The following is a 13,496-nucleotide window of genomic DNA, read 5'->3' on the forward strand; positions in this document are numbered from 1 at the left end:
ACATGATAAGACTATCTATTTGCATTACTTTCTCATCCACACTTTCTAACAAGTCACTAAACCATCTTGAAGGTAGAGCGCATGTTTCTAGGCTATGCAAAAGAGTTTTCACTTCTTTCTCAGTCTGCTTGTTTATACTCATTCCACGTAGGGTACGAGCAACACATAACAAAACGTTTAGCAAACTTGTGACACTTATTTTGTCGCATATAAGAGCTACACTACTCCAGACACTACCTTGCTCATGATCTAAAGTTAGACAGATGTGATGTAGTTGGCTGGGGTCTCCTATCAGACAGGCTTCACATTTATCAACTAATTCACGGCCTATACAATGTTTTAACACAAGGGCGACACTGGCCTTTACAGTATGTCTCATCACCAGTCTAACAAGCTCATCCTGGTATTTACAATTATATCTCCCACCTTCACTGTCTGAATCAAAACTCTTGTGGGTTCTAGCAAGGCAAGAACAGAAGCATGCAATGGTCAGTCTTGTTCTGGGTCTTAAAGAGCCGGCAGAGGAATCAATGTCACTGGTGTCAGGGCCACCATTATTCTAATGAAGAGAAAAGAAAATAACACTTAAAACTGAAATGAGTCTCTAAGTAAATAAGCACATGACTATAGAAGGTTCTAGGGCCTTTATAGTTACCTCTCTTTCTGCTGATTGCCCAACTCCCCCGTCAATGTCAGAGGTGCTGTTTTCATCCTCACTGCCATGGTCAGGGTCCTCGTCATCAATGTCAGACTCATCAGCAGTGCTGACACCTTCATCTTCATCAGACATCTGGGCAGCTTCACCGGGGCTCAGGAGCGGAATTCCTACACCAGTCTTTTGTTAAACAAACAAATAAAAAAATGTATTTAAATTCACTTTCTCGCTGAAATGTATACACACACACACACAACCTTTTCTGTTGCAGGAGGAGCCAGGTGTGGCCTGTTAGGTGTGAATTGGGGGTAGGTAGACACAAGCTACTTAAACAGCTGTTTCTCACTGACAAAAGTTAGGCAGTTGACTAGGCAATAGGAACCAAGAGACAAAACAAAAAACAAAAAAACTAACATTTAGAAGCATGTGGCCACTACAGTGTCAGATTTGCAGAATGATTGCCTTCCTGCATGAACTCATCCAAGAAAGTTTCATTCGTGAACATTGTCAACAGGTTGAAATCCTAGAGATCAAGGTTCGTGATCTTGAGGCTCAGCTTGTCGATCTGTGCTGTATTAGGGATATAGAAGAATTGGTCAATCAGCCCATGAGAGAGATGGTGTGCACTACAAAACCTAGGAGAGTTGAGACCTTAGAGCAGGACAGTGTAGAGAACTGCTGGGTTACAGTAGGTCGTAACCACAGAAAAGGGCATGCACAACCCCTAGAGACACCCCAAGAGCTAGAATTGCTCAACAGGTTCCAACTGCTGGACACAGAGTTGGACAGTGACAGCTCAGAGGGTGATGGGGGGGCAGTTGAGCACCAGAGCACCATGGTGCACACTCCCCCCCAGAAGAGGGAGGTAGTTCTAGTAGGAGACTCAATTCTTGAGGTGTAGATCACACAGTGTGTTCTAGTGACAAGGAGACCCGCATGGTATCTTGCCTGCCTGGTGCTCAGGTTGCAGATCTCCCTAAACTAGTAGACGGGCTACTGGCCAAAGCCGGAGGGAATCCACTGGTCATGGTCTACATTGGAACCAACGACATAGGAAAAGGTAGGACAGAGGTTCTGCAAGACAAATTTAAAGAGTTAGGAACAAAACTAAACAGCAGAACCTCCACGGTAGTTTTCTCTGAAATACTTCCGTTACCACGTGCCAGGCCAGGGAGACAAGCAGAGATTAGAAAGTTTAACACATGGTTGAAAGCTTGGTGTAGGGAAGAGGGGTTTAGGTTTATAGAGCATTGGTCTTTCTTCTGGGATAGATGGGACCTGTACAAAATGGACAGTCTACATCTAAACAGAAGGGGGGCTAATGCATTGGGAGAGCGTATGTGCAGTGAAATTGAGAATCATTTAAACTAGGAACCAGGGGGACAGGGAGCTATGACAATGGGAGATGTTCCTCTAAGGAAAGAAAACAAAAGGAACCCACTAGTAGGAAAGTCCTGAAATGTTTGTACATCAATGCCAGGAGTATAAGGAACAAGATGTTAGACTTGGAAGCCACAGTGCTGGCATGTGACTATGATGTTGTAGGAGTGACAGAAACATGGCTTACAGAAAATGATGGGGATGAATACAAGTTGGAAGGATACACACAGTTTAGGAGAGACAGGCAAAATCGAAGAGGGGGTGGGGTAGCATTATATGTCAAAAATGACATTGAGGCAGAAGAACTCATATTAGATCCCAGTAATGGAACAGAATCTTTGTGGGTGAAACTTTTGAACAAGAGATCTGGAGGATTAGTGGTAGGAGTGTGTTACAGGCCACCAAACTCAGATATTCAGCAAGATGTTGCATTGTACAGTGTAATCAGGACTGCATGTAGCAAGGATGTGGCTGTTATAATGGGATTTCAATTTCCCAAACTTAGACTGGGAAAGCCCAGTGGGGACTACAGAAGCAGAAATCGAAATGGTTGAGATGGTAAATGACTGCTTTCTAACTCAGTTTGTTATTGAACCAACTGGGGAGAGTGCATGTATTGACTTGATCTTTTCAAATGACCAAGACAGAGTCAGGGGGACAGTAGTTAGAGAACCAATGGCAAATTGTGATCACAATATGGTTAGCTTTGAGGCACTTTTAAAATATTATTAGAATATTTTATTGCCATGCTGGAATACCCATCCACGACCCATTTACAATGCCCTGGCTGAGGGAAGGAGGTTCTCACCCAAGATTTGACAGTACATGGCCCTGTCCATCGTCCCTTTAATGCGGTGCAGTTGTCCAGTCCCCTTAGCAGAAAAACACCCCCAAAGCATAATGTTTACACCTCCATGTTTGACGGTGGGGATGGTGTTCTTGGGGTCATTCCTCCTCCTCCAAACATAGCAAATTGAGTTGATGCCAAAGAGCTCAATTTTGGTCTCATCTGACCACAACACTTTCACACAGTTCTCCTCTGAATCATTCAGATGTTCATTGGCAAACTTCAGACGGGCCTGTACATGTGCTTTCTTGAGCAGGGGGACCTTGCGGGCGCTGCAGGATTTCACGGTGTAGTGCGTTACCAATTGTTTTCTTGGTGACTATGGTCCCAGCTGCCTTGAGATCATTAACAAGATCCTCCCATGTAGTTCTGGGCTGATTCCTCACCGTTCTCATGATCATTGAAACTCCACGAGGTGAGATCTGGCATGGAGCCCCAGACTGAGGGAGACTGACAGTTATTTTGTGTTTCTTCCATTTGCGAATAATCACACCAACTGTTGTCACCTTCTCACCAAGCTGCTTGGCGATGGTCTTGTAGCCCATTCCAGCCTTGTGTAGGTCTACAATCTTGTCCCTGACATCCTTGGACAGCTCTTTGGTCTTGGCCATGGTGGAGAGTTTGGAATCTGATTGATTGATTGAGTCTGTGGACAGGTGTCTTTTATACAGGTAACGAGCTGAGATTAGGAGCACTCCCTTTAAGAGAGTGCTCCTAATCTCAGCTCGTTACCAGTATAAAAGACACCTGGGAGCCAGAAATCTTGCTGATTGATAGGGGATCAAATACTTATTTCCCTCATTAACATGCAAATCAATTTATAACTTTTTTGAAATGCGTTTTTCTGGATTTTTTGTTGTTATTCTGTCTCTCACTGTTAAAATACACCTACCATTAAAATTATAGACTGATCATTTCTTTGTCAGTGGGCAAACGTACAAAATCAGCAGGGGATCAAATACTTTTTTCCCTCACTGTATGTGATAAAGAGGTGTTTTTCACCCTTGCTTTAAGATGCATTACTATTTATGTACAGCACAATTAGGCTGGGATTAAATCTAAACTTTGACCCACCCGCTAATAGAAAACTACAGAACTGTACTCAGTTGCAGCTTCATTTTTAGTAAGATGCCATTTTCTTCTAATCATAAATGTAACCACTATGATGTACAGGTTTGTAGTTTGCTATTAGCGGGTGGGTCAAAGTTTTGATTTAATCCGGCCGTTAGTCAGATATCAATTCGTTATTTTAACTTTTTTTATAAAGGTGACCTGCCTGGTATGACCTGAGTAATGGGGATAATGTTTCTATCTCTCACAAATTTAATAAGACAATTGAAAAAAGTAATAGTTTAAGAATATATACACAGATATATATATACCATTGTTTAAAAGAAACTCACCTATCTACCCACTGGTATTGGGCCTTTTCTACACCAGCACCTTCATATCTGTTCGCTAATCTGCATTCCAACTGCACCATCACCCAGGAAAGGATCATCCAATTCTCATTCATAACAGCGTAGGATGACATGGTGTCAGATGTCAACTTAATTTTTCTGGCAACTTTCCTGGTGTGGTCAGATCTCATTACTTGCCCAAATGTGCCCTGTGTAAACTTGTTGATGACTGACTCTTGACATTGATGCTTCTGTATCAGACAATCAGTAAAATGTTGGTATACCTCAGAGAAAGTTTTTCCAGCCATTGTGGATTGTCAGCAAACCAGTGCTTTTTTCATGCTTTACAGCACAGTCTGGATGTAAATATATAATATTGACCACTGATGCCAACAATCACTCTGGGTCTTCCCACCCCAGATGAGACTATCAGTGGCTGAGAACATCCATGTAAGCAGCGAAGTGTGAAATTGTTTTTCAACCTGCTCATAATGGTACTATCCTCAGGTTTCCAAATAAAGAATAGGTGGAGCTGAAAATACTTTGGTCAAAACAGCGAAACACTGTTCATTGGGAGACATACAGGATGCGATCCAGGCCACAGTCCCAAGGCTTCTAATTCTGTCTTCATCCACACCTTCCACTCTTGAGAACATCTCCAACCCTTGATTCCTTTATCAAAACTAATTGTGTGAGGAGAAGCAAATGATGACACTTGTATGGAAGTAGGTGGTAGGGGTGTACCTTTAGGCAAAATATATGAATAATTTTTAGTCCAGACCACAAAGCTTGCACAGTACACAACTATTTTCTGTAATGGTGCGCTGGCAATGGCACTCACAGTCACAGACTCTGTACCTGCATAAAATATAAAATATCAGTATCTTTTTATAGTGTTTAATTTTTTCTAAACTGGTAATTATTTAGTGTAAAAGATTAAGAAAAACATGTATATAGTGACAGTACAGACAAAAACTTAGGTTTGTGAAACAACAAAAGCAATGAATTGTGTATTTGTATGCATGTGCACATAATGATGATTTCAGTACACTTATCAATGAAATGTAAATAGCATACCTTGTGCTTGACCAGATGGAGCCACTTCTGACACCATTGATAACAGTGGTGATGTAGGCTTTACAGGTGGACTTATGTTTTAAAAACAAAGAAATGTTTCAAATGAAAGTTATGTTTATTAAGATTATGCAAGTAATACATATTTACAATCTGACTGGCATACATCCTTGTTGGTAGTGTCACCTCCAGGTGGTCTTGATACAGTAGAATTAGATCGTTCTGAATGTATTAAAAAAAGTTTATTCATATTCTTACTGTGAAGCAGATTAATTGTTAGTGTTAGTATTAGTATGGCAATAACAATATTCCATGTTTAAAGTTTTTATCTTTGGTTGTGCCACCTTATTCACTAATAAGATAATTTCTATGTGAAATGAACATAGATAACTTGTTTCACTTTTGACTAGTTTCAAAATCAAAATAACATAATAAACGTTTACTTACATGCTTGTGCAGTAAATTTAGATGGTGATATATCTATCATTACCTTTTCCAGGTATTCATGACCACTGACAGGTGAAGGGAATAACACTGATATTCTTGTTATCATGGCACCTGTCAGTGGGTGGGATATATTAGGCAGCAAGTGAACATTTTGTCCTCAAAGTTGATGTGTTAGAAGCAGGAAAAATGGGCAAGCGTAAGGATCTGAGTGACTTTGACATGGGCCAAATTGTGATGGCTATACGACTGGGTCAGAGCATCTCCAAAACTGCAGCTCGGGTGTTCCCGGTTTGCAGTGGTCAGTATCTATCAAAAGTGGTCCTAGGAAGGAAAAGCAGTGAACCGGCGACAGGGTCATGGGTCGGCCAAGGCTCATTGATGCATGTGGGGAGCGAAGGCTGGCCCGTGTGGTCCGATCCAACAGAAAAAGTTTAATGCTGGTTCTGATAGAAAGGTGTCGGAACACACAGTGCATCACAGTTTGTTGCGTATGGGGCTGCGTAGCCGCAGACTAGTCAGGGTGCCCATGCTGACCCCTGTCTACTGCCGAAAGTGCCTACAATGGGCACGTGAGCATCAGAACTGGACCACGGAGCAATGGAAAAAGGTGGCCTGGTCTGATGAATCACGAGTTCAGGGTGTTGACTTGGCCTCCAAATTCCCCAGATCTCAATCAAATCGAGCATCTGTGGTATGTGCTGGACAAACAAATCTGATCCATGGAGGCCCCACCTCGCAACTTACTGGACTTACAGGAGTCCATGCCTCGACAGTTCAGGGCTGTTTTGGTGGAAAAAGGGGGACCTACACAATATTAGGCAGGTAGTCATAATGTTATGGCTGATTGGTGTATATCTAGTAAATAGAAAATATTTAAGTATTTAATTTTTGTTTTTAACTTCATGACATTCGTTACTACTTGAAGTAGTGAAGTAATTACATGCCTGGTTCTTGTGGGGGAGGCACAGACACTGTTGAGGGAACAGAAACAGCCCGAGGGGGCACAGACACCATCGAGGGAACAGAAACAGCCCCAAGTAGCACAGACACTGTTGAGGTAGCTCTAGAAAAAAGATCCCTTTTCCTCTGCAAGTAACTTTGTAGCTTATGCATTTTTGTCCCCGGTACACATTTTCTGCTGAGAATAAATGCAGCATAACCATCGGCTTCGCTTTATCGAAATCTCTCTCCAGGTGTCTTCAGCGCGCACCCCAAATCCAACAAGATTGTCATCTTCAGATTTCTCAGGTCCCATTGGCACATCTTTCTTGTGCGTTTCAAATTTCAGAAGATCCTCAATTTTGTTGTGGCTCAGTGCATAATCAATGAATGACATTAAACTGTCCTTACTGTGTCCTTGTGAAGAAGGAAACCTTTAGCTGTTTCCTCCTGTACATTTGTGATCAGGTACATGGTGTAACCGACATCATTTTCCAGAAGCCATCTGAATGATTTCCCCTAATATCAGCCAAAGTCGGCGCAGTTGGTCTTTGAGACCTTTTTGGATCACGTGCGGAACAGACCAGGGAGGCGCCAACCATGACTCATTTCAAAAAGGGCAAAAGGAGCACAGTTTTTATTGTTTGAGTATTTTACATTACGAAAATTAAACATACAAAGTTTTAATACTCATGATTAAAAACTGTTTTTAAAAAACAATTCTAAAATCATTTCTGAAACTTTTAAAATCCTTAAAAGTTTTAAACAGAACAAGTGAATTCAAAAGTGTGTTAAATATCAAAACAATTTGTATTAAATATGGCAAACTGCCAAAATAACTATAATGAAAAAAAAAAACGGTAGATGCATTAGACAAAATAAAGAACAAAACATGTTTCTAAAGCAATACAAAACAGTCTAATACATCTTTTTCTAATTTTAAAAACAGTCAGCACATCAGACAAACCATAAACATAAAAAAAAAACTCAAAACCCTGTGATTTAAAACCATTTAAAACAAAGACCATAATCAGTCTTTATAACATTAAAATCAACAATCCTGCAGAGGAGGCCCTCACAGTCCTGATAGAGATGTTCTTTCTATGCTTCCCAGTGCTGATGCTCCACTCCGGACCGGTTCCTGTCTCTGCTGTGCTAACTCCTCTCCGCAGGCCATAGTTGCCTCGCCGGCACCCTCAATCTGTGTGGATGGTGCCTAGGCGCCGGCGCCTCGGCTCCTCACAGACCTGCAGAGAGAGAGAGAGACAGAGAACCAGTCTGGGTGCACATGGGAAGCTTCACTCACGTCTGTACTCCTGAGACCAGCGTGTGAGGTCGGACTCTGCTCCTGAGGAGCAGCCCTGAGGTGGGGGCCCAAGTACCCCTGGACCAGACTTATTAGGAGGAGGAGTGCCTTTTACCCCCCCCCTCACCACCTTTGATCTTCTTAACAAGAGGGATGGGGTAGTTGGGGTATCTCTTCCCCTCTCTCTTCCTCTCCTTTGGCCGTCTGGCCAACTCCTCCTCTGTCATGGAGGCTTTGGCCCCTAACATCGAATCCTGGGTGGGGCAGTGCAGTTGTACCCTTGAGCAAGGTACTTCACTTAGATTGCTCCAGTAAAATGCCCAGCTGTATAAATGGGTACAAATGTAAGTCGCCCTGGATAAGAGTGTCAGCTAAATGACAAAAATAATAATAATAATAATAATAATAATAATAATAATAATAATAATAATAATAATAATAATAATAATAATAATAATAATAATAGCAGGGACCCCTGGGTGAGACCGTGGCCCTGCCGCTCCTCTATCCCCCTTCTCCGAGGCGGCTAGAGGAGGCACCCTTCTGTGCTGGCGGTTTCGACACCTGTGTGGCGCCGATATTCCTGTCCTTTGCCTTTCTTTCTATACGAGCCAGCACCTGATCTAATTCACCCTCCAGCTACAACGGTTCCAGGGCTTTCTTTCTCACCTGCCTGTCGCAGCTGGAGGGAGGGCTGGCTCTCTTCTGCAAGACGGTCTCACCTACACTATCTTTCGACCCGGTTCCCGAGGCTCTGCTCTCCACTCTCACACATGGAGGAGCGGTGGGTCTGGTTTTCTTTTCAGCGGTTTTCAGGGGGCTGGTCCACCAAGGCAGGGCCCGATGTTCCGTTTTTGCTGGAGGAGGGAGTTGAACTTCTGCCTCGGCTCCAGCGAGGGGTGGGCCGGGGGGAGCTCGACTATCTTGGGCTGCCTCCAGAGAGGAGACATTATTCGGGTTCTTGGCAGATTTCTCCTCTCTGTCCACCACTTTTCTCTTTTTATTGCTCACCTTCACCCAACCCCCCCCTTCTGACTGTTACCCCTTTCTCTTAAGTGGTTCCTTTGGGGTAGGGGGAGGTTCTGGAGCCAGGTCATATATCTGTTCTTCTTCTCCCTCTCCCTCCTCCTCCCGCGCCGGGCCTCCCTCATGTTCCGGCTCAGGGTCCAGAATGGAATCGTGAGAAGGGAGACCCAACTCTATTTGTGTACGACTGGAGGCAGTTCTTATAGATATGGCCCCCACAGCTGCAGAGGTAGTAGAGTAACTTTTCTCTGCAGGCGTGTGTCTGGTGACCTCCTCTACACTTACATGTGCACTGGGCAACAACGGGGTCTTGGCCCTGACACCGCCTGCAGAGTTTTGGCATCCCGTCATAGTAGACCAGCCCCCTAGCTTCTCTGATCTGTATAGTATTGGGGAGGTGGCAGACCTTCTCTGGATTCTCCACGCTCCGCCTCAATCGAATCCGGCACTGCCACATTCCCCCCACACACCGTCCACATCCAACATCCAACTATTCGAGTGGAGAGCTCACTGAACCTCGCAAGCCAGATCTTCACGTCCTTGCCTGAGACCATCTCACAGAAAAATTGCACAGTCACTATTCTATAGCAAATATCCGACAGGATTATCATCGCAAAACCTGCCAGCTCCCTGTATTTCTCCCTTCTATACACGCTGTAGCACTCCTCTAACAAATCATGGTTGACAAAGCTTACCTCGAAGAAGTCTTTGTCTTTATGCGGCAGCTTCACCAGCAAAGCCCATACCTTTTTGGCAGGACCTCCCTGCTGAACTGGAGTCTTGACATCCGCTTGTCTCCTAAACTAAACAAAGGAACAGAAAACTAGAGGTAGGTCTCCTGCTGGTGGTGGAGGTTCCAGTGGATTGATGTCAGTGAAAAGGTCTGACTGGAGTCACTGCTCCAGTGGGCTGCGCTGCTTCCCGCTGAGACCTGGTCCTGGTCTCCCGTGGGGTGCTGCCTTCATGAAGCCTGCTCTTCGGTCCCACTGGTCCAGGCAGGACCTTCAGATGGTTCATCCTCAGCTGGGCCTCCCTCGCACCGGAACAGGAACACCGCTGGATCAGGAACTCCAAAGGATTCTGGGTCGCCGCCACACTGCCTCTGCTGAAACAAAAAAAGACAAATGCCAATCTCTGCAAAGTCTACTCCATGTCCTCCTTCAGGTGGTGAAGAGAAACCCAATTCCAAGATAAAGGAGCACTGGCTATGTCAAAAGCAGGAATCAAACCCATGCCTCTAGGGGAAACTACAACCTAACCACAGCACCTTCGACCACTTGGCCATCCTGACCAACCGGGAGGGTGCTAGCAAAATGAGTAGCAGTCAAGGACTGCCTTCCGGAGCTTGAGCTGACTGAAGGACACTCACAATGTGGAATAAAGCAGGCAGGGGAGGCAGCGATGCTGCCCTCAACTTTTAGAACTGGAAAAAGACGTGGCGGAAGATATGGGGGCTGCAAGGGCAGCTCCTCATTAGAATACTATTTTATTGTATTTAGTATTTTACATTTACATAAAAACAAATCAATTTTTTAATACTTATGATTAAAATCTTTAAAAATCAATTCTTAAAATCACTTAAAATTTTTTAAAATCTTTGTGATTTTAACAAAAAACAAAACAATTAAAATAAACATGTGCACAAAACAGAATATAAAAGAATATAACAAAACTAAACCAAAAAACCCCTAAAACAATTAGTGGTTTAAAAACAACTAAATCTTTAAAAACAATTAAGATTCATTTTTAAAATCGTTTTAAAAACAATCATCCATAAATTAATTAAAAGATCTTGGACTCGGGCTCCAGCAGGGGGAACTGACCGTCCCCGGAGGTGGGTCCCATCACGGGATCCTGAGCTCCCCCAGATCTTGTATGTGCCAGTTCTTATAGGCTTATAGGCTGCCCTCAACTTTTAGAACTGGAAAAAGACGTGGCGGAAGATATGGGGGCTGCAAGGGCAGCTCCTCATTAGAATAGCGTTGAGTATCCCTGCCTGTCATGCGGGAGACTGGGGTTTGATTTCCCGATAGCAGGCTCCTTCTCTGGTTTTGCTTCCCCCACCTAGGGGGGGAAGCCTACACAAAGGACTTGGGAACAAGAAAGAAATGTCACCCCAATGACCAGAGAAAGGAGGAAGAGCAAGAGCAACACAATAATTCCAATAGATTCCAATCTCTATATGTAGATTTATATATTATAAAGTCATAGAGCGAGAGAGAGAGATTGCAAAAAAATGTGTGAGAGAAACAGATTTTACGAATGGGGGCCAACAAGCCATAGGGGGGCTGGCACTATTCTTTGGCGTCATAGTCAGCAGGATTCAAACCTGCACGGGGAGACTTCAATGGATAACTAGTCCATAGCGGGGGATGTGGAGAAGCAGGTGTATCCCGATGAGGAAGGGACAGGGAGCAGATCGCTTTACAGATCAAGAAGGATATAGGATTAAAAGCGTCTGCTAAACCTACTTAAAATGATGGACGGGGGTGCTTGACTTATTTTTTTCTGCTGTCTGTTTTCTTTGTGTGTGTTACTCACTCTACTTCTATAATGGACACAATTAAAGTATGAATGGATGCGTTAAAGAGAGCGGCTGTGTTTTAGTATGTCAAGCAGAAATGCCTGTCCGTGATCTTTTTAGATGCAGATGCACACAGAGCACGCTAGAGGGGGAGTGGGTCAGGAATTGGAAAGGCGAGATTTGTTTTAGTCATGGGTCAAGACAGAGTGCAGGAGTTACAGTTTTATTTTCAGGGCATTTTAGATTAGTTTCTGTTTTAATGACTGAGGTGGTGGAAGGACGCCTGCTTGTTGTCAAGGCAGTAGTTGAGAGACGATTGTTTGTTTTTATAAATGTATATGCACCAACAAATGGCAGGGAGAGAGCGGGGGGTTTAAAACAGCTTGACAATGACAATTATTGATTTTAATTGCACCCTGCATGACAAACTTGACAGGAACCACACTGAGCCGCACTCCCAGTCTTCCAGGGAGATGAGGGGGCTGCAGGAGAGGCATGACCTGCAGGATGTGTGGAGGAGTTTGTATGGGGCAGAAAGGCAGTATAGCTGGTCAGAGGTGCGGGAGGACACTCTCTCCCTATCCAGGCTTGATCAGATTTACACTGTACTCCAGTGAGGTGGATGAGCCTCAGACCAACATGCAGCATCTCCTTGGAGACCTGCCGCAGGTGCCGGAGGAGAAGCAGGCTGGGCTGGAGGGGGAGCTCACCCTGCAGGAGCTTACTGCTGCTCTTCATGGGTTGAGTACAAGGAAGGCCCAGGGCATTGATGGCCTGCCAGTTGAGTTTTATAGCACCTTCTGGGGTCTGCTGGGGACTGACCTGCTGGCAGTGATGCAGGAGAGCATCCAGCAAGGGGCGCTGCAAGTGAGCTGCAGGCGTGCCCTCGTGGCACTGTTGCCCAAGAAGGATGACCTGTGCTAGAACTGAAGCTCCTCTCCAGAGTGATGGCCTGATCCAACTGATCCACCCTGACCAGTCCTACTGTGTGCCTGGTAGGTCCATACAGGACAACATCCTGTTCATTAGGCACATCATGGAGGTCTCCAGGCTGTTGGGGTTAAAGACTGGTCTCATTGCGCTGGACCAGGAAAAGGCTTTTGACCGGGTTGAGCACCAGTACCTGTGGCGGATGATGGAGGCTTTTGGGTTCAGCCCTGTTTTCATAGCCATGACCAGGGTGCTCTATGGTGACACTCAAAACATATTGAAAATCAATGTTGGCTTGAGCGCCCCCTTCAGGGTGTACAGGGGAATCTGGCAGGGCTGCCCCATGTTGGGATGCTCCACTCCATGGCCATTGAGCCATTGCTGCAGGAGCTGCACAGAGTGGTGGGGGGGCTTTATGTCCCTCGCTGCCCGACACCCTTCCGCTTCTCTGCCTACGCTGATGATGTGGTGGTGCTGGTGGGGTGCGAGGGGGATGTGGACAGAATCAGCACCTCGCTCTGGGACTTAAACCAAAGTGAACTGGTCCAAGAGCACGGGGTTGCTGCTGGGGGAGTTGCGGGGGCAGGGAGGCCTGCAACTCCCTGGAGGATTACAGTGGTGCAGAGGTGGTCTCAAGTACTTGGGGGTGCACCTGGGGGATCAGGCCATGGAGCAGAGGAACTGGGAGGGGATGCCGGAGGGGCTGCGGGGGAGGCTCGGGCGATGGCGCTGGCTGCTCCCTCAGCGGTCTTCTTCTGGACTGGTCTGCACTGGCTGTGAAAGGGGCTACTATACCTGCCCCGTGAGGAGGGGGGGCAAGGGCTGGTGGACGTGGAGTGCAGGATGGCTGCTTTCCATCTGCAGTTCCTGCAGAAGCTGGTCTACGGGCCGAGCCTCCTGTCCTGGAGGCCGCTTACGTGGACCTTGCTCCGTCATGTGGGGACGCTGCAGGTGGACAGTGCAATGTC

The sequence above is a fragment of the Amia ocellicauda genome, chromosome 2, assembly GCF_036373705.1.
Source record: "Amia ocellicauda isolate fAmiCal2 chromosome 2, fAmiCal2.hap1, whole genome shotgun sequence".
NCBI classification, from domain to species: domain Eukaryota; kingdom Metazoa; phylum Chordata; class Actinopteri; order Amiiformes; family Amiidae; genus Amia; species Amia ocellicauda.